Source organism: Falco rusticolus, chromosome 10 (assembly GCF_015220075.1).
Source record: "Falco rusticolus isolate bFalRus1 chromosome 10, bFalRus1.pri, whole genome shotgun sequence".
Lineage (NCBI taxonomy): Eukaryota > Metazoa > Chordata > Aves > Falconiformes > Falconidae > Falco > Falco rusticolus.
Genome location: NC_051196.1, coordinates 19,919,254 through 19,937,686, shown reverse-complemented (window position 1 = coordinate 19,937,686; position 18,433 = coordinate 19,919,254).

Below are 18,433 nucleotides of genomic sequence, written 5' to 3'. Positions count from 1 at the left end.
TTTTACTACATTTTCACTGCCTTTGGGGCTGCGTGCATCAGCAAAGCATCAGCTGCTGCCTAGAGGGGCGAGGGCAAACCTCGTTATCTGGGTGAGTGGTGCTACACAGCGGGACGGCGACCCTCTCACAGGAACGGACACCGCAGGGTGTCAAAAGATGGCATCAATATTATTTTTTTTTAGTTGGAAAATCGTACCAGCTCCCAAGTTCTGGCATCTTTTGCTGGTCAGGCTTGTGAAGCTTTTTCTAGAGAATTTGTCCCGGTTTCCTGCAAGCAGGGCACCCAGCTCCCTGTTTTTTGATGGGGGAGAAATCCCAGAGCGCACGCATCTGCATGCCTGAATAGATCCAGCACATTTCTGGGCACATTCCTGCTTTATTGAGGAACTTCTGCCCTGAATTTTCCTAGGACCTGCTTATCTGCTTTCAGGTTGTGGAGGAGTGGGATGCGCGATATCCAGTATATAATAAGCTACAGGCAAAGGCCAAGGTTGGGCAGACCTAGGTGTGCCCAGGCAAACCTGGAGGTGTGCGCTTGCACTCAGACTCCTGGGGCTCTGCCTGCTGCTCCCTGGTCTATACAGAGTATCAGCCTATAGTCTATCCAAAATTTTAGTTTTATTTCAATTTGAAAGGGGGGTTGCCAGATGTTTATATTTCCATAACAACCCACACCTTCCTTTGCACACACCGTAACTCACCGAAACAGGAAGCACAAGGGATTTCGGCATTTGTTCCCTTGGAAATTGTTTAAATTAATATATGTATAACCTCCTTCTCCATGCAGTTCTGCAAAAAGGAGTCTTTCTCACAGATCATCAAGGAGGAATATATGCAGATGTCCTTAGGAAAATCCGGGGTGAGCTAGGATACTGGCGTTCCTCCCTTTTCTTTTAAACAGAGAGAAAACATGAAGCAAGGAGGTTAGAGTACTTCTGATACCGTTTTATATGTAAGAAATAAGGAAAATGCTTTTGCAGGCCAACTCTAAGGCTTCTTAAGAAAAAAACCCCAACCACTATAAAATGAAAATAAAACATGAATGAAGAATGTGCCGTTTAAATACAGAGTGACAGCAATTCTGAAGCGATACTTGACTTTGAAAATGTGATAGATCTGTTCACTCCATGTGAATCCATATGCAGTCTGGGGTACTGGCTCCCTGATAATCGATATTCCCGCGTATCTTTGCCCCTCTACATAAGCTGCTCCCCTCATGGCCAGCACGGCTCCAGCGCAGCGCTGGGTCCTGGTCCGGCTTCATCCGCGGAACTCCTGGAGTGAAATTGTTAATGTGGAAGATTTGTCAGCGTGAATGGATGGGTCCGGCTTCACTCGGGGCTGCTGAGCTGAGCCGGTAAGTGTGGTGGGCAAGAAGTGTGAGGGTTTTATTTATATATATGTGTGTGTGTATATATATAAAAAATAAAAATAAAAATAAAAATATATATCTACAAATATGTGTATCTATAAATACATATATACATATATATAAATATATGCATCTATAAATGTGTATCTGTAAATGTATAACCATAGATATATATTTCTAAATGCATATACACACAAATATAAATACAAATACGAATGTACATTTCGGTAATGTTCTACAGCCACCCTTCCAGCTGCGTGCGCGGCCCCAACAGCTGGAACGCCAGACCCGGCGGGGTGCCGAGGGCTGCCCGGCCGCGGTGGGGGGGTCCCCGGGGGCAGGGGCGGGGGTCCCCGGGGGGGCCGGGCCCGGAGGGGCCGGGGCCGGGGCGGGCAGCGCGGGGACAAAGAGGGGAAGGGGCGGAACCGGATCCGGCGGGGGCGACCGGCGGCCCGGGAGCGGCGGCGGGCGGGGGATGCGCTGCGCCCGCGGGGGGGAGGCTCCTCTCACCACAGCACGTGGGACAGAAAAAGGGGCTTTTCTGAAAATGTGCCGCTTCTTCCTGAGGGTGGGGGTCTCCCGGTGCACCGTTACGCCGGGCTTGGGCCGAGCCTCAAAGGCTGGAGGCTCCCGGCCGGTGCCCGTCCCTGCGCCCCCCTGCGCCTCGCCGGCGGGGGCTGCGTGGGTCCCCCTGGCTGGCATCACACCGCCCCCCGCTTTTCCCGACAGAGCTCCTCAGGGCGATGTGGGATGGTGGCCAGGAAGCCTCCAGAACCATCCCCCCCATCTCCTGCCGGCTGGAGCAAAGGCGGACCCCCCCGCAGAGCCGCTGGAAACTGCGCAGCACCCATCCAGTCTCCAAACCTGCAAGGTGTGATACAGCATTCTAATTTTAGTTGTTTTCTTTAATGTTACAAAGAAAAATAAAATATTGCTGGATGCTTTATTCTCATCTTGTCCCCAAGCTCCCAATGATGCCCGGCCGTGTGAGGCCCACCCAGCATCCTGCCTGGAGATGGTTTCAGCCCTGAGGGTTGTTTTTTACTCCTTATTATCAGTAGCTTGAGGCCAGAGCAGCACAAGGAAGGAGCAACACCCCAGTGGGCTTTTTGAGGAGACATCAGGAAAAGCTCCAAAAGCCTTGTTAAGACCAGAGCACCTCAGTGATGGGGTGGAAATACACATAGGCACATCATCGATTAACCACTGCTTAACCCCATAGGTTGCAGGGATGAATTAGGAGTTCAGCACTCACATTTTGAAGCTCATGTGGATGCTGGGGAGCATCTGCACCTCCACTTTTGGGTGGCTGCATGTCAGGTACCGGCGAGCAGGGAAAGAGTTAAGAGAACAACGGGGCAGTAAGTTTTATGGGGAGGCTTGGGGTTTAGTTGTACAAATCTCCCTCTTAGGGACACGGTTTAGTGGTGGACTTGGCAATATTGGGTTATTGGTTGGACTTGATGATCTTAAAGGTCTTTTCCAACCTAAATGATTCTATGATTCTATGATTCTATGATTCTATGATAATCCCATTAGCATTAACATCGGCTGTGTGGTTAAATCCTTGCATTCTGCGCAGAAATTGAATCCCTGAGGGGCTGGCTTAAATCAACAAATACTTGGAAAAGGAGAGGTGGGAGCAGAAGAAGGTTTGTCTGGGGACAGTGGCCCCAGCAGAAAGTAAATCAGGCAGCGCTCAGGGCTTCGGGGCTGCTGTGGTGCCATGGAGAGATGTTTCAGCTGGTGTTGGTGGTGGATCCAGAGGACGTGCAATTAGCTGGGGCAAGGGGTGAGCCCTGGGCAGGCAGCAGCAGCTGCCCCGTGCCCTGTGGGGACGCAAGAGTGGCAGGCAGGGGATGAGCATGGCCTGAAATAGCAAGAGAAAAAGAGAAGCAAAAAGGTAAAAGAGAGGAGAAAGAGTTTTGTTTGAGAAGCAGAGAAGAAAAGTGGCAAGAAAGGGGGATTTGAGCAGGAGGAAGCAGCGGGGAGAGGTGAACATGGAAGAGGAGGGGAGAATGGGGAATGTGGAACGCAGAGGGGCTGGGTGGTTTTTTTGGCAGCCACGGAGATGTCCTGCCCTGTGTTCTCAGCTCACGAGAAGTCTCAATCTTGGCATAGCACCAAGCGAGAGTAAAGCTCTGCTGAGCCAACGGTGGCTTGGGCCGGGGCTTTGGTTGGAGGTGCCAGTACCCAGGTACCCTGGGACAGACCCCACCCCAGACCAGAGGAGATGGGCTGGTACACGCCAACCCAGCTGGGACAAACTGCAGTGACAGAGATGTCAGGGAAAGGCCAGACCTCTGGGGGCTTGCGAAGATGGTGCGGTGTCCCACCTGTCCTGCTCGTGTGCTGTCCTTTAGGGATAATCAGAGCAAGCCTGTGTCTGATGAAAAGGAAAATGGAAACGCACATCCCACTAAAGGTCCCAGGAGCGTGACATACCAGTGGTTTTTTGGATGCAACAAGCAGAGTTGGTTATCCCGAGTCGAAGCAGGAGGTAGTGGTGCAGCAGACTGGATTTCCAGTTCAGTTCCTATTTCTGTCCTTTTTCCTGGTTTAAACCCGGGGGACTGTTAATTTTTTGGCGTGTGACTGCACATCCCATGCCGACATACTCCAGCAGGGATGAGGACCCAGCATTCAGCAGGTGCCCTTTGGAAAGGCACCGGGCTTTTCTTTCATTTCCCTTCCCACACCATCCCTTATGTTATTTTATTACAATGACAGAGAAAAAGGAAAGAAAAAAAAAAAGAAGAGGCAATCCACCATTTCCTCCCAGGCTTTGAAACACATGTCAGCATCAGGATCAGTTTTGATCCTGTGAGAAAAGAAAAACCATTGCAGCTTTACTGCTTGGGAATGAGCCATGTGTAATGGGAGGCAGGGCCAAGGGTTCCCTGCCTAGGAGACCCCAAAAAACAGGTCCCGTCTCCCCACCAGCCCCAGGCTGATGGCCATGAGGTGTTCCATGCTGTGGCTCTGCTCTCTGCTCACTTTTGCCTTTTCTTTGCTTTTTTTAGCCTGGGTTTGCCCCCGTGATGGTGCCAAGCAGCAAACGTCACTAAATAACTTGGCAGGGTCAGCGAGTTGTAAACAGCGGAGCCAGGGAGCCTCTCATTCACCGGGCTCCTTTTCCTCGGGAAACGTGTTGGCTTTGAAGAAACCACAGGCAGCACTCAGCTCCCTGCAAATAATCTGAGGAAATGCAACAGCGACTCCAATAAAGGCCAGAGGAGCCGTCGTGAGGGCTGCATGAGATGCTAACATGGCACAGCTGTGCAAAAAAAAAAAGCTTTGCTGAGGGAATAATGGGAAGTCGGGGGGAAACAGGGCTGGTTCTCTCTATGATTCAGTGGGGGAAGAAGTGGGAGGGATGAGCTGCGTGGATTTTCTCAGCTTGTTGCAAGTGCATGATATTTTCCAGGGAAGCGTCAGCACCGGTGTCACGGAGGCGTTACCTGATGGGAACACAAGGGACGCGGGCTGCACGGGGCTGGCAGGGGAAGGGATCTGCAAGCTAATGCTCACGGTGGTGTGAGCACAGAGAAATCCCAGCGTGTGGACACCAGGGCAGGGTGGAACAGCAGTTTCTCAAAAAGCCAGGAAACAAGCAGAAGCGCTAAGGCCATTGATGTGGAGGTCCTTCCCACCCATCTTCCTGGGGGATGGGGTGCGGGGTGGTGGGGGCATGGGATGTTGAGAGTGTGGGATGATGAGGTGCTGCTGCAGAGGAGAACGTGGGTCCTTCTGCAGGTGCTGCCCCATGGCCACAGCCCTGGGCTGAGCTGGAGGCTTAAACCAGTGTCCTGGCTCCTGTAGCCCTTGCAAAAGTAGTTACTAACCCCAGTATCCTCATCAGTATCATACTCACGTGAGGACTCGTACTCCACTGTTCAAGAGTATTCCCGCAGCATGAAGATTTCTGCTTATCTGCAATCCGAATGCACCTGCAGTGAAGGGAACTTTAATTCATTAAGGCAAATTTTTGTTGAACTCTAGGTTGCAAGTGGAGCTTGACTGTGTCTTGACCAGTGAACAGGAGCTCTCAGCAGTCAGGGTGATAATGTCAACAAAGCTAATCTCTAGAGGGGGGTCACTCCCCACGGTGAGAAGTCTTGATGCCAAGATGTGAGTTCAGCCATCAGACATGAACCTGGTGCCGGAGTCTATGGGGGAAAAGTGTTTCACCAGGGAGATACTGGATGATAATTGTCACTCTTGGCCTCAAATTTAATGACCTATTTATTCCTCTGAATTATCTACAAATCATGCTTGGTGGCATAGCCTTGCTTTTGTCCCAGCCTGGCACCCAAACCAGGAGAGCTGGAGGGTCACTTGTGTTTCTCAGTCCTGAGCTGCTTTTTGCCATCCCCACCACTGCCAGTTTGTGGCTGTGGTTTTCACTGCCTGGTCAGCAGGGACCACGCGCCCACCACACAGGCTGGTTGGTTCAGCCACGGGGAAGGGCTGGCATGGGCAGCCCCAGGCGCTGGTGGAGACCCTGCGCTGCAGGTTGGTGAGGTGGTTGCGTTGGAGAAGACCCACCTTGCAACGTAATCACGAATCCTCTGCTTTGGGCAAAATGGTCCTTGCATTGGAATACTCATGATAAGCAAAACATTTTTGGTTGGATCATGCAGGTTAGTGTAATTGTCTTGAGCAGAGTGGTCAGGAATTGCTTTCAAAAAGCCATGCCAAACGCTGATATGGGTTTGACAAGCTCAAAAAAACCCAAAGGGTTCACACTTATCACAGAAACCATGCCAGCACTGACCAAGTTTAAACAAGGTTGGTTGTTAGCACTGTTTGGACAGAGCCTTATATCAAAAGCCATTTATTCTGCTATTACTATTCATTATTCCCTCCAGTGTTACACTGGATGTTTGAGCTGGGATCTGCCTAATCCTGTAAAGCCCAGCTTCTCCTTGTGCCAGAACGGGGAACAAAGTCATAATTCTCCTTTTGCAGCCGCCCAGGCTGTTGCTATGGGAATGATGCGATGTCCCCCGTTTCAGCAGTGCCGCTCTCCTGCCAGTGCAGGTAGGAGAAGATGCTTTCCAAAGGGAAGGCTGCCCTGGATTGAACACTGCTCTCTGGCAGTTAGCCAGGGAAGTTACAAATCACTCCATCAAACTGACGGCACCAGACTCACAGGGGACCTGGTTTCTGAATTGTAAATGAAGATGCGAGCAAGCCTGGCTCAGCTGGAGGTATCTGAAGGCGCCGAGATATGTGCATGGAGGTCCTGAGATACCTACAATTCCCCTGCTGGATTTGCCCCATTTGCAGCCTTCCCCACTCCTCCCAGTCCAGGTCCCATCCCACATCCCAGCTGACACCCCAACACAGGCTTCCTGCCCAGGGACTCAATCCCTGGGTCTCCTTGCAGGCCTGAGCCTGCACCTGCCCTTAACCAGGATCTAGCGGAGACTTCTGAAGGACAAAAATCCCCTTGAAAAGAACCCCTGGAGATGCTGAGGGTGCATTTGGGTGCGAGGGGCTGGTGGGGTAACCTCTCCCCAGGCAAATGCACAAACTTCACCTGAGAGCAGCAACACAGGTAAATCCTCCTTCATTTAATTACTGTGGGCAGCAATTTCTGCCAGAGCTGCCTTTCCCCCTAGAACAGGGCAAACCGAGGCACTGACCTGCTCAGGATGCTGGTGTGGGTCTCAGCCAGCCCCCATCCTGTAAAAGCATCTTTGTGAGTTCAATGGAGGAAAAGTTGCTAGAAGGTGTCACTTACGGTGTAACATTCAGTTTTGCGTGAGGGAATTCAGAGCTGGATGAATTTTCAGAGCTAAAATGGGCAACGAGGGTGGGCTTGTGCAAACCTGGGGGGAGAAAACTGATCAAAAGTAACGAAGTTGCAAGCAAAGAAGATTGCTTCCATGTCTGTGCTATAAACTTTCTCCTGCATTTGGAAATGCATTGTATCCTAGGTTACTTATCTTGGGCAGTCAGAGAGTTTAGCCCATCTTCCTGGGTCTTTCTGGCATTTGTAGGTTATCTCAGGGTGATGCAGCACAGGCTGGAAGGGCTTGCCATCACCCTCGCTGCCTCCTCACTCCCCGGATTTGCTGCTGCTCCCGGGCTGGGTGAACGAAACTTTTCAAACCAGGAGAACGACTGAGTGATGTAATGTACAGTAGCAGATACTTACAGCAACGCTGGGTTTTGCTAGAGTTGATGATGCTCACGGGGTGCCTGCAGGGCACTGCCGGTGTAGCAGCCTGTCAGGGCATCGTGAGCTGTCCGGGTGAACCTCGGGGGTTCTGTTTGGCTGCAGAGCTCTGTGGGAACATCCTGAAACACAGCAGAGATCAGCCCCTTTCCCTTTCCCTGCTCCGGTTGGCCTTCTAGGAAATCCCAATAAAAGTGAGGCCCCCCCCCCCCGCCTCGGAGATGTCAGGGCTTGGGCGCAGGGATGCTCTCAACCCCAGCCAGCCCACTGCTGCGAGCAGGCGGGGGCAGAAATACAAGACAACAACTTCTCAATGAACACCAGAAAGAAAAAGACAGAAAAAAAAACCCTTTAAAAAGAGCTGTCTCGCCTGCCTGCTGCGAGGTCAGGCTGCCTAGCCAGCGCGTTTCGCTGATGGTGTTGCATATGAGTGGAGTGCATCCCCACTCGGCGCTCGCCTGTTTGTGGCGACGGCTGCTTTGGCCCCATTCGGAGGTGTTCAAAAGGCTGGGGAGTTTGCGGAGCCCCGGCACAACAGCCATCACCTTTTCCCAGGACACATCCTTGTGGGAGAGCCTGCGAAACATCCCCCTTGTTTGCGGGGAACCCTCCATCCCGCTTGTTCAGGGGGGACGTTTCTGACAAGCTGTGCTGCATGGGGGACTGCGCCCAGCCCAGCCCGCCTGCTGCCTGCCCAGAGGGTCACACGAGACCAGGTCTAAAGCCTTCTAGAGTCAGACTGTGTCCCGTTTGTGGCTTCTTCCTCATCAAAGAGGGAAATTAGAGAGGTTTGATGTGATCTCTTCTTGACAAACCCATGCTGGCTGCTTTTTATCACCTTGTTATCTTCCAGGTGCTTAAATAGATTTAGAAAAAACCCATATCCAGAAGCTTTCCAGGCATCAAAGCACAGCTGAGCGCTTTCTAATCCCCTTGGTCTTCCTCTTTACATTTGGGAAGAGGAGTAGGCTTCGATCTGCCCCCCTCCTCTCCTCCACCGTGGGTTGGGATGCCTGACAGGTCAGAAATCACTGGATCTTTAAGCTCCTCAGCACCAACAGCACCAAGCCCAGAGGCAAGGTGCACAGGGCCCTAAATCCCCTTTAACCTCCTCTTCCCCTCCCTCCCGCTCCTCGGTCCCTCCAACCCAGCTACGTACTGGTGAAGGGAAATGGGGTTAGTAGATGAAAGAGGAATTGCTAAAGCAAATATTTTCTTTCCAAAGCTCTCTTTGTTAGCTACAAACACAGGGAACTGCTGCGTATAATAGATGTGCTTTAGAGAGGGTTGTATCTTGGTGGTGAAAGCAGGAACTGGGGGACACAGATCTCTGGTTTTCTGCTATTTTAAAAGGTAATCGTTAGCTGTAGACCATGTTGGATGTCCTTACCTTTCAGTCAAGGAGGAGCATCCCAAATCTATGACATTCCGCAGCCCATCGGTCCCAGCACACAGCATCTCCCCAGCCAGCTGGGCTGCAGGTTAATCCTGGTGGGGGAATCAGAGAATCATCATGGGTTGGAAAAGCCCTCTGAGATCATAGAGTCCAACCATTAACCTGGCGCTGCCAAGGCCACCGCTAACCCATGTCCCCAAGCACCGCATCTATGTGTTTCTTGCCTCCAGGGATGGTGACTCCACCACCTCCCCGGGCAGCCTGGTCCAATGTTTGACCACTATTTTAGTGAAGATATTTTTCCTAAATTTCCAAATAATATTCCTAATTCCCTGCCTGGAAAGTCAGGTAGATCCCGCCAGCATCCCGTGAGCATCCCTCCTTGTCCTATGGAATAACCCAGCAATTTTAAGGCACCTGGAAAGAAAAATTAAAAAGGTCCCATGGGTTCAGGCACAGGTTTAGTGCTGGTTTAGTGTTTTCATTAATAGCCTATAAACAAGTTGATGAGCTTAGGCTTGCTTAAACTAAAGAGAGGAAAAGCGGGGTAGGGGAAGGAATAGGAAGAAAATGCATCCCTCTATCCACCACATCCCAAGAGGGATGCTCGAGACTTTTCCTTTCAGGCAGGTTGTTCTCTGCAGCACTCGCAGTGCTTTCTCCTGGAAAGCCGGTGAGGTTTCCCACCTAAGGCAGCTTCAAAGAGCCCAGCTGATGTCTCTCCCAGCGCGGCCTCTGATGTGGTCAGAGGCAAAGGGGGAGTGGGTTCCGCTGCCTCAGCTAACCTGCCGTGGGTGGGGAGGGCCCCAGCGGCTGAGGAGGGCCACATGAGAAGATGCTTATAGAGACTTCCAGTTTTATTGTTATTTTTTGATGGGGTAGAAGCATTCATGGGGAAAATGAGTGACGTGGTGCTGGAGAAGATGGGCCTTTCTCCTTGCACGTGTACCCAGTATCGCTCCAGCAGCCGCATCCCCGTGTTCAGGGCTAGAGATGCAACTGTGATGTGGCTCCAGTGTGGCTTTCTTCCTCCCATCCATACGGCTGGGATGGAGGCTGCAATTAAAAGCCTGCTGGTCCCATTTTGGTGGGCAGAAAGAAAACAGTGTCTTTCTCACAGGCTGAGGGTCAGTAGGCACATCGCCCACCAAAAAGAATCCCCTTTGCAGCCACAACAAAGCCACAAAATCCCAAGACCCAGCGAGTGCAAGACACTCTTCTCACTTCTTTAAGCATCCACCTGAGTGCAATGAGGATGTAAAAATCCCTCCAACCTGTGGTTCAGAAATGGGAAAATGGGGGGGAAAGTACGTGATTTGCACACCTGGCGGGCAGCGCACCCCCAGCTTTCCTCCCCTCTCCCCTCCCGAGCTGGCAGGAGCCCTGGAGGAGTGTGGCCGTCCTGCTCGCCTGCCCATCTTTGCCATGATTATAATCCTTAATTTCTGATTTTGCCACCTGCACTACGTTTCATAAAATTTTAAAGCTAATGCTCTGCCAAACCCAAATGGCACTGGAGCAGATGTTTAAGTGCAGCCTAGGATGAATAAATTATGGGGCTCATGGATGTACAGTGAAGGAAGGAGAGGCTGGATGGCTCTGAATGGAGAGATAATTGATTTAAATGACATTGTCCATTGTAATCACCTGGGATTAGTGCTTTGGGCACAGGCAGAATAAGAGATGCAGCAATTAAAGATACTGGTCTAATGACAGCAGTGACTTGCCTGCATGCAATCCCTGCTCAGCCTTTTTTTTTTTTTTTTTTTTGGCAGCTCTGTGGGTTTTCTGCCTCTTTATCCCACCTCGATCCTCAGGCAGGGAGAAGAACACAAGGCTGAATCCAGTCTTGGTACAGCCGTAGCGGTGCAGGACTGACCTTGCGGCGTGCGCTTGGGGAGCCTGAGGCTTGGAAGGGATATCGGGGTGGGGGGAGCTGCAGCGAGAGAGCACAGAAATGATTTGATGCTAGAGAAAAAGCTCCGTTGTGAGACACTTCCAGAGATCAACTTGTTTGTGTTATCCACCGGAGTGCTGGGAGGGGGTCTGATTGCAGTATGTACCTGCCGAGGAGAATACATTAAGCATTAAAGAGCTTTTTAATTTCACAGAGAAAACCGTAAGAAGAATTGATGGCTGGACACCAAAACCAGACCCAGCAGCACCAAGCTGCATTTTTTAACCTCAAGGACAGGGAAAAAATGATGGTGACTCACAAGCCCGCAGGTTTAATTTTGGTCTGCTACAGGCGTGATGGTCCTGGGCAAGTTCCTTAACCTCTTACACAGCTCAGTCCCTTCTGATGGGTAAAGGCATTTTCCTGACAGGGTTGAACAGATCAGCTTGGCAAACCCAGGCTGCCAGGGGGTTAATTATTCCCTCGGATTCAAGAGCTGGCTGGCCAGCCAGTCCCCTCTCCCAGAGGGATGCTGCAGTCCTGGGTGCCAGGGTTTACCCTTCCCCGTGCCCCTCCAGGCAATCTGCGTTCTGGGGGCTCAGTGCCACCCTCGTCCTTGCCAACAGCCGCCTGGAGGTGGGGCCTGGCTGAACTCGTGGCATATTTTGCACTTCACAGAAAGCAGCTTTTTTTTGCAACTCTCAAAGACGCTCTGCCGTAGTGCATTGGCTGTTTAATCATCATCTTGCCTCTGCCTCCCTGCGGCTTGCTGGCAAGGAGATCTGCAGCGTAGCAAAGCCGCCCTCCACCGCACCCCTGTCTTGGGAAGCAAACGCAAATAAAGCAAAGAGCAGGAGGCAAAGGGTTCCCACCCGTGAGGATGGCTCAGACACCCGTGCCAGCCTCCGAGACGTTCACCTCCAGCCTGAACCTGCGGCTGGGACTGGGGGGCAGAGGAGGAGGGGACCCTGTGTGCTGCTGGCAGCAGCTTCAGGGCAGTCAGAGGCACTGGGGCTTTGATGTGAGTGCAAAGGACACCGGGCAGCAAGGGCCTGATCCTGGCTACATCTCCTGGGCGATGCTGCAACGAAGAAAATAGACATACAGAGATGAAAAGGGTTTTCTAATAAGAAAAGCAGCCATGTGGAAAGCTGCAGGGAGACCTCTCAGCTGCCGGTGATAGCTGGTTTTCCAAATTGTGCTGAGTCAGCATAAAGCAGGGTGGGTGCCTCTGCGTGCTGCAACAGCAGCCGCCTCCTTGGGGAAAAACCAGCACCAAGTCCCAGGTGGATACCGGCTGCTCGCACGAGCAGGGCAATTCCCACAGAGGGATCGGCACCGCGTCCGTGGGGACATGAGAGTTGGGGGCTGCCCGGAGAGCGAGCCGTGCCTGCCAGCACAGGGAGCAGGAGGTGGCTCCAGGAAAAAGTCCCCTAATACCCTTTTACAGCTGGAAACAGGCTCCAGATTCACATTGGGTCAGAGTTTGCCTCTCCCCTTATAAAAGTTTAAAGACAGACCCCAAACATCCTGATGTGGGGGAGGCTGAGGGAACAGGAGAGGCTGCGCAAGGCCAGGGCAAAGGGCTGGCTGCCCGGCGTCCTGTTCCCAGCAGCGGGTGGGTGTGAGGAGGGGGATTAGGGATGCTTCCCGGGGCAATGGTCTGCAGAATCATGCTCTTAATGGGCTCCGGGACTCCCTGAAACCCAGGTGATATCTCAGTGGTCTCACAGTGGAATTTCCCTATTTACAGGCTTGGAAAGCATCTGGATGTGACCTGTCTCTGCTCAGTGTTACTAAATAACGTAAATAGTGGATGGGCTCATCTCTGCTTTACCCGTGCAGAGCCAGACAGCGCGGCTAGCTCAGGGGCTGAGCTCAGCCTCGCTCGGTGGGCAGCTCCCCTTGGATCCGGGGGTTTGGGCCAAATTACACCCACATGAACACCACTCAGATTGCCCTGGTGTTACACCGAGGCCAGGAAGATTGAAACAGGGCTCAGGGCAGAGTCAGCCCGAGCCTGACCCACCTCCTGAGGCGGACAGAAGAGCCGTGGTGCTGATGACGGTCCCCAGCTGGGCTGGATCCCCAGCAGCGGGACCCGGCTCAGCATCTCGCTGCTTCCCCAGCTGGGTTTTTCTCTCTTGATCTCATGGGTCCAGAAAGGAACCACAGTGTGCGGGGCAGGACCTGCAAAACCAAACAACAGAAGCCCTGCTGCCGTGCTCACTCGTTAATCGCACTTTTGGCTCTGCCTGGAAGGCTGGGGGTTGATAACCACGGCTGTGGTGTTGTGCTCCCTCCTTACCCCCCCCTCAGCACCAGCACCAGGCATTTTAGCAAGCTACACTTATAAGAGTCAGGGCTGTTTGATGAAGCAAAAGGCCATTTCTCCCCTTTCCCAGCCAGGCAGCGCTGCACGGGGACAGCTGTGTGGCACCAAGCTCCCCTTTGCCCCTCTCCTGATGCCGGCGGCACCCCCCGGCGAGGCAATCGGAGGCTGTTTAACAGGTTGGCATCTGGTCGGGGGGCACATGGAGTTCAGGTTTGACACCCCCCATTTGCAAAGCAGCAGAACCCCGTTGTCCCCTTTGCACGTATCTACCATTGTCTCCTCACCCCGATAGAGCTCCCCAGGCGCAGATGGAGCTGCTGGTCTGGTTTGCCCTGGGTGAGTTTTTGGTTTAAAACCTCCCTGGCCAATGTTGCAAGCTTTGACTGTGCCCAAGGGAGAGATGCAGCAAAAGAAATCATCCCCGTGGGTTTCCCAGGCAGGTCCCATCGGCAAGGACAGGGGCAGGCCAGCCCCTTCGAGCCTGCGTGAGCACCCAGGTGCCAAATCACAGCAGGGACCCTGCTGGGCTGAAAAACTAACCATTTGCTTTTCTTCTCTAGGTCAGACTCACCAGCCAGCTGCTGCTTTTTGCTTTCCTGGGGGTCTCCAGCTTCTTCAGGCAACGAGGGGCTTGTTCTCACTCCAGAGAAGCTCCACGCTCCACAGCAAGGCGCAGAAAGGACACCGGCCATGCGTTTCCTAACCCCCAGCACCATCGCTATAGGGGATGGATGGCTCACAGGAACAGCATCAGTCCAGCACAATCCCCTTCGCCCTGCAGACACCCGGGACATGCGAGCTATTTTCATCCCTTCGACAGCTGCAGGAAGACACCCTTGCTCCCACCTCTGTTAAGGGAGGCAGCTGCAGCCGGCTCTGCAGAGGGCTGGAAAAACTCCCAGCCAGGCTGTCCCAGCTCTGACACCAGACGTCCCTGTGCAGGAGGGGGCTGTGGTCGTGCAGAGCCCACCAGTCCACTGAAACATCATTTGGAACCTCCATATTCCCTCTCAGCCCTGCTCCGTGCAGGATTTGCTTGGACAAAGGTGATGCTCCAATGGGGTACATGCTGAGTGGGGTGTCCCGATGCTCGCTGTGCAGCTCAGAGAGATCCGGGCTCACACCAAGGCACCTCAGCACCTCTGGGTGACGACACCAAGCGATGCAAGCGCCACTCTGCCCCTCATGCCGCAGGGCACGCTGTCCCACCGCCACTGTCCCTACAGAGTGGGTGACATGCCATGTGCATGGCCAGGAAGAGCAGGAGCCTCCTGCCCAGGAGCCGGTGGCGGTGAGGGCAGGGTGTCCTGCAGCACTGTCTCTGGGGCTGGAGGGGGGCACAGGACATCATCCCCCCACTCACCGTGGCAGCTTGGGGCTGGACCAGCAGGATGGCTCAGGGAGAGCTTAGTGCTCTCCAGGGGTTCAGATGGCCCTGTTTCTCCTGGATCCCTTCGAAGTGATGGACGTTCAGCTGGACCCACACCTCCAGGGCCGCCCAGACCTCCATGTGCCAGGGGGTCAGCTTCTCTCCACACCACCGGTGCCCCCTCCCGCAGCCCGGCGGATGGGATGCCTGCCATCTCCTTTGGCGAGTGTGCCGGTCGGAGGCTTTCTTTCCCCCCATTCAGGCTGACAACTGGGCCTCAGCATCAGCTGCTTGTTGCTCAGCATCAGCCTTTCAGCAAACAGCAGGTGCAAGCGGTGCAACCCCGGGCTCCGCTACAGTAATCCCCGCTCCCCCCCCGGCCCCCCTCGCACAATATTGTCCCCTTGGTTCAAGAATGTTTTTGTCTCCTCTTCACAGTTGCGAATTCTTTTATATATTGAAAAGAAATCTCTTTCTAATCTTACTGCCGGGCCATGGCTGGGGAGAGCGGGTGCCTCGCTGCGAGGGAGTGTGGCCGGCACAGCTGTGCGGGAGGGTCCCATCCTTCCTCGGCAGCTGCTGGCCAGCGTGCCAGGACGCCGGGGATCGTGCCCTCCCTGCCTGCACCGTGGCAGCAAGAGCTGACAGGCTCCTACCCCCACCCTGGCACAGGAACTGGCTCACCCACACGTGGGAAACACGGAGGTGACACAGCAGCAAGTCTCTGCTCTGCCACCAGTGTTTCACCGCAGGGAGCTCTGCCAGGAGCCCCGGGAAGGCTGCGAGGCAAGTGGGAGCCCAGACAAGGCGGGCTTCTGAACGGTGGTCCCGCAGGGTACGCGAGGGAGGCAGGAGCGGGAGGGATGGACGTAAACAGGGATGCAGCAACATGCTGCACGATGCTCCGGCATCATCGCAGGGCTCGGCCTCAGCACATCTCCCTGCACAGTGAAAACAAGACTCAGTGACACTTTCATTATGTGTCACCCTGTACTGAAATTGCACAGCGAAGCCTGGCAGAGGAGGGAAACATCACCCTCCCCACAGGTTACCAAAGCCTCCCTTCCCCTCAGGGACCAGCCCCACAGGCAAGAAACCGCATCCTCTGCCACACACATGCACAGACACGAGGGCACACGCTCCCCCTGCTGCCACCAAAGCAGGGGTGGGGGTTCCTGCCTCCCCTTGGGGCTGCTGGGGGTCACAGGGGGGCCCGGGGAGCCGGGTTCTGCAGGGAGCTGCTGAGCGAGCAGGTGGCCCCACAGCAGCACAGCAGGCTGGAAACCCATCTGGCAGCCCCAGCAGGCGCCCTTGGGAGGGTTTTTTTGGGGGAAACCACCACATGCAGGTCCCTGCTGGGAAGTGAGGACAGCCACTGCCCTGCCTGGGATGCTGTGCAAACACGGGTCTCTCTCCGCATCCTGGGTGTCTCGGTGTGGTTTGCCCTTGCTAGACCAGACGAGATTTGCTGTAACCACAGCTCAGCCCCACGCTGCAGCCGTAGCTGCCGTGCAGTCTCCGATACAAAGCACGGCTGATCTCACCGCAGCCAAATCCCTCCACAGCAGTTTTTGCCTCGCAGATGTTATTTTAAAGCAGATGTCCTTGGTGTGTTTAGAAAGCAAACACCACCTTCACGCTGTGGGCACCCCCACAAACACGGGCCCCTGTTCAAACTCTGATTTTGGACATGGTTGAGAGGAGGTCCCCCAGAAGCAGGACACCCAGATGTTACAGCCCATCTTCCCCGCTACATCTTCCACTTCCCTCTTGACACAAGTTTCTGCATCAAATAACATTTCAGTACCTGCTCTGGCAGCGCCCCAGCTCAGCACGAGCCCAGCTTTTCCGTGGCAAGGTGGCTTTTCCTACAAACGGCTCCAGAGAGGACTCCCAGAGCAAAGGGACATCAATCAAGGACACAGAACAAGCTTCCCCACGCAAATGCTGTCAGTATTTATTGCAGCTCAGTTGTACAGCTGAGGAGCTCGAAGGGAGCAGAGCTGTGGCACCCGTGGCAGGAACATGGGGCAGGAGGGTGCAACCCAGACCTTCCTGCCCTCCCAGCGCCCAAATCAGGTCAGGAACCTGCTCGCTGTTGTGGAAGCCTTGGCCTCGCATGCCTACCCCGCTGCAGCAGCTGCGGTCAACCGAGATCCTGAGATTAGCAAATCCTCAGGTCCAAACATAGCTGTTTCTTAGCAGAATGCTTTCAGCTGCAAAATTCACCAGTAAGAGACCAAACCGAGCCAGAAGCTTTGCTACCTTGAGGACATTAAGCTCAGACTGTTCATCAGGTGTTCAACCATAGGGAACAAGCCACAAAACAGCTCTGATCACACACGGCGAGAAATAAATCACCCGAGCTGGATGCCCCGGGAGCCAGCAGCCTCAGCACGGGAGCCCAGTGTGGTTTTTCTTTCAAGTAATCAATAAACTGCTAACCCGTGAAACCTACCCAGCTGCTACAGGACGGATGCTTTACACATACAAAACAACCGCGAGTACCTCAAAACCCATTCGGCTGGTGGGTACTGCTGGGTGTGGGCTCTCGGTCCTGCCGTTCCCAGGGCTGGCAGCATTTGTGGATTCCCAGTAAGCTCCGAGACACTTCCACGCGAACCCGCTTAGTTTAAACTCCCCATGTTTTTGTATACGCACTGCTAAAATAAAACTACTTACCTTCACGAGTAATTCCCTAGACTCTCCATGCTTGCTCAGTAGCCAGCCAGCTGCACACAGGGCAATGTCCCGAAGGCCAGGAAAGGCACAGCAGGTCCAGCCCTGCCACCAGCCAAGGGCTTACCAGGCTGGGACAACCTCTATTACCAATCCAGAGCAGGCACCTTCAGCCCACGTCCAGCCTTGCATGATCTCCTATTAGCTCTGCTGCTCTCCAGAGGAGGCCCTGAGGCACAGCCCAGATGTATAGTTATAAGGGTGTGGGTTTTTTTAAAAAAAGAGAGTGAGTTAGGGGGGAACCCCCCCTGTGGTTGGTAAGCAAGAGGGAGGGACAGCAAGGGAAAGCGATGCCGTGCCCATCGCTGCTGCCAGCCCGGGTGTGCTGCAGCGGGCACTGGACAAGGTCTGCACTTGCCCTCTGCAGGGAAACACCCGCAGCAGCACAGGCCACCCAGCAAAAGTTTATTTTATTGGTATTATATAAAGATTAAAACCCTTATCCCCTGAAGAGCCCTCCCCAGCCCTTTTCATACACAGTGAAACCTGCCCAGCGCAAGGAAAGCCGGCCCCTTGCCAAGGCAGCCTGTGCTGCGCTGCCAGGGAAGCACGATTTGATTAACATAACCCTGCTTAAGATTTATGAATCTCTCCCTCCACCCTGTCCTGTGATGTGTTAGGCATTGATTCATTTCACCTTTAACTCCAAGGTGCTGATCAGCCTAGAAAGTGAAGGCATTATTTATTATGTGTATTAAAAATTAGACCTCCCCAATGTTAAGAGGACAGGTTTCAAAATCTGCAGGCCCCTTCCACCTTAGAAAACCTATTTTTAGCATCCCAACATGGCTCCACACTCATTAGAGAAGCTCCTCTGGTCAGAGTAGGTTTATAGTTGGACTCTATCTTAAAGGTCTTCTCCAACCTAAGTGATTTGGTGATCCAGGCCCTATGTTCTTGTGAGGGTCTTCAAGGAAAACTGCAGTGGTTCACTCCTGTTTTAAAGAGCTGAAGAACAAACAGGTAAAATACGAGTTTCCAATACGTGCTGGAGAGGCTGTGCCTGTGCTCTGCACCGCCCCTGCAAGCGCTTCCACCACACTCCAGTTAAATCTGCTGTTTTACTGGGACACAGAAACTGCAGCTAGTGTAGAGAGCAAGGAGCTCTGCAGCTCCGGCCGCTGCACAGCTGCCCTG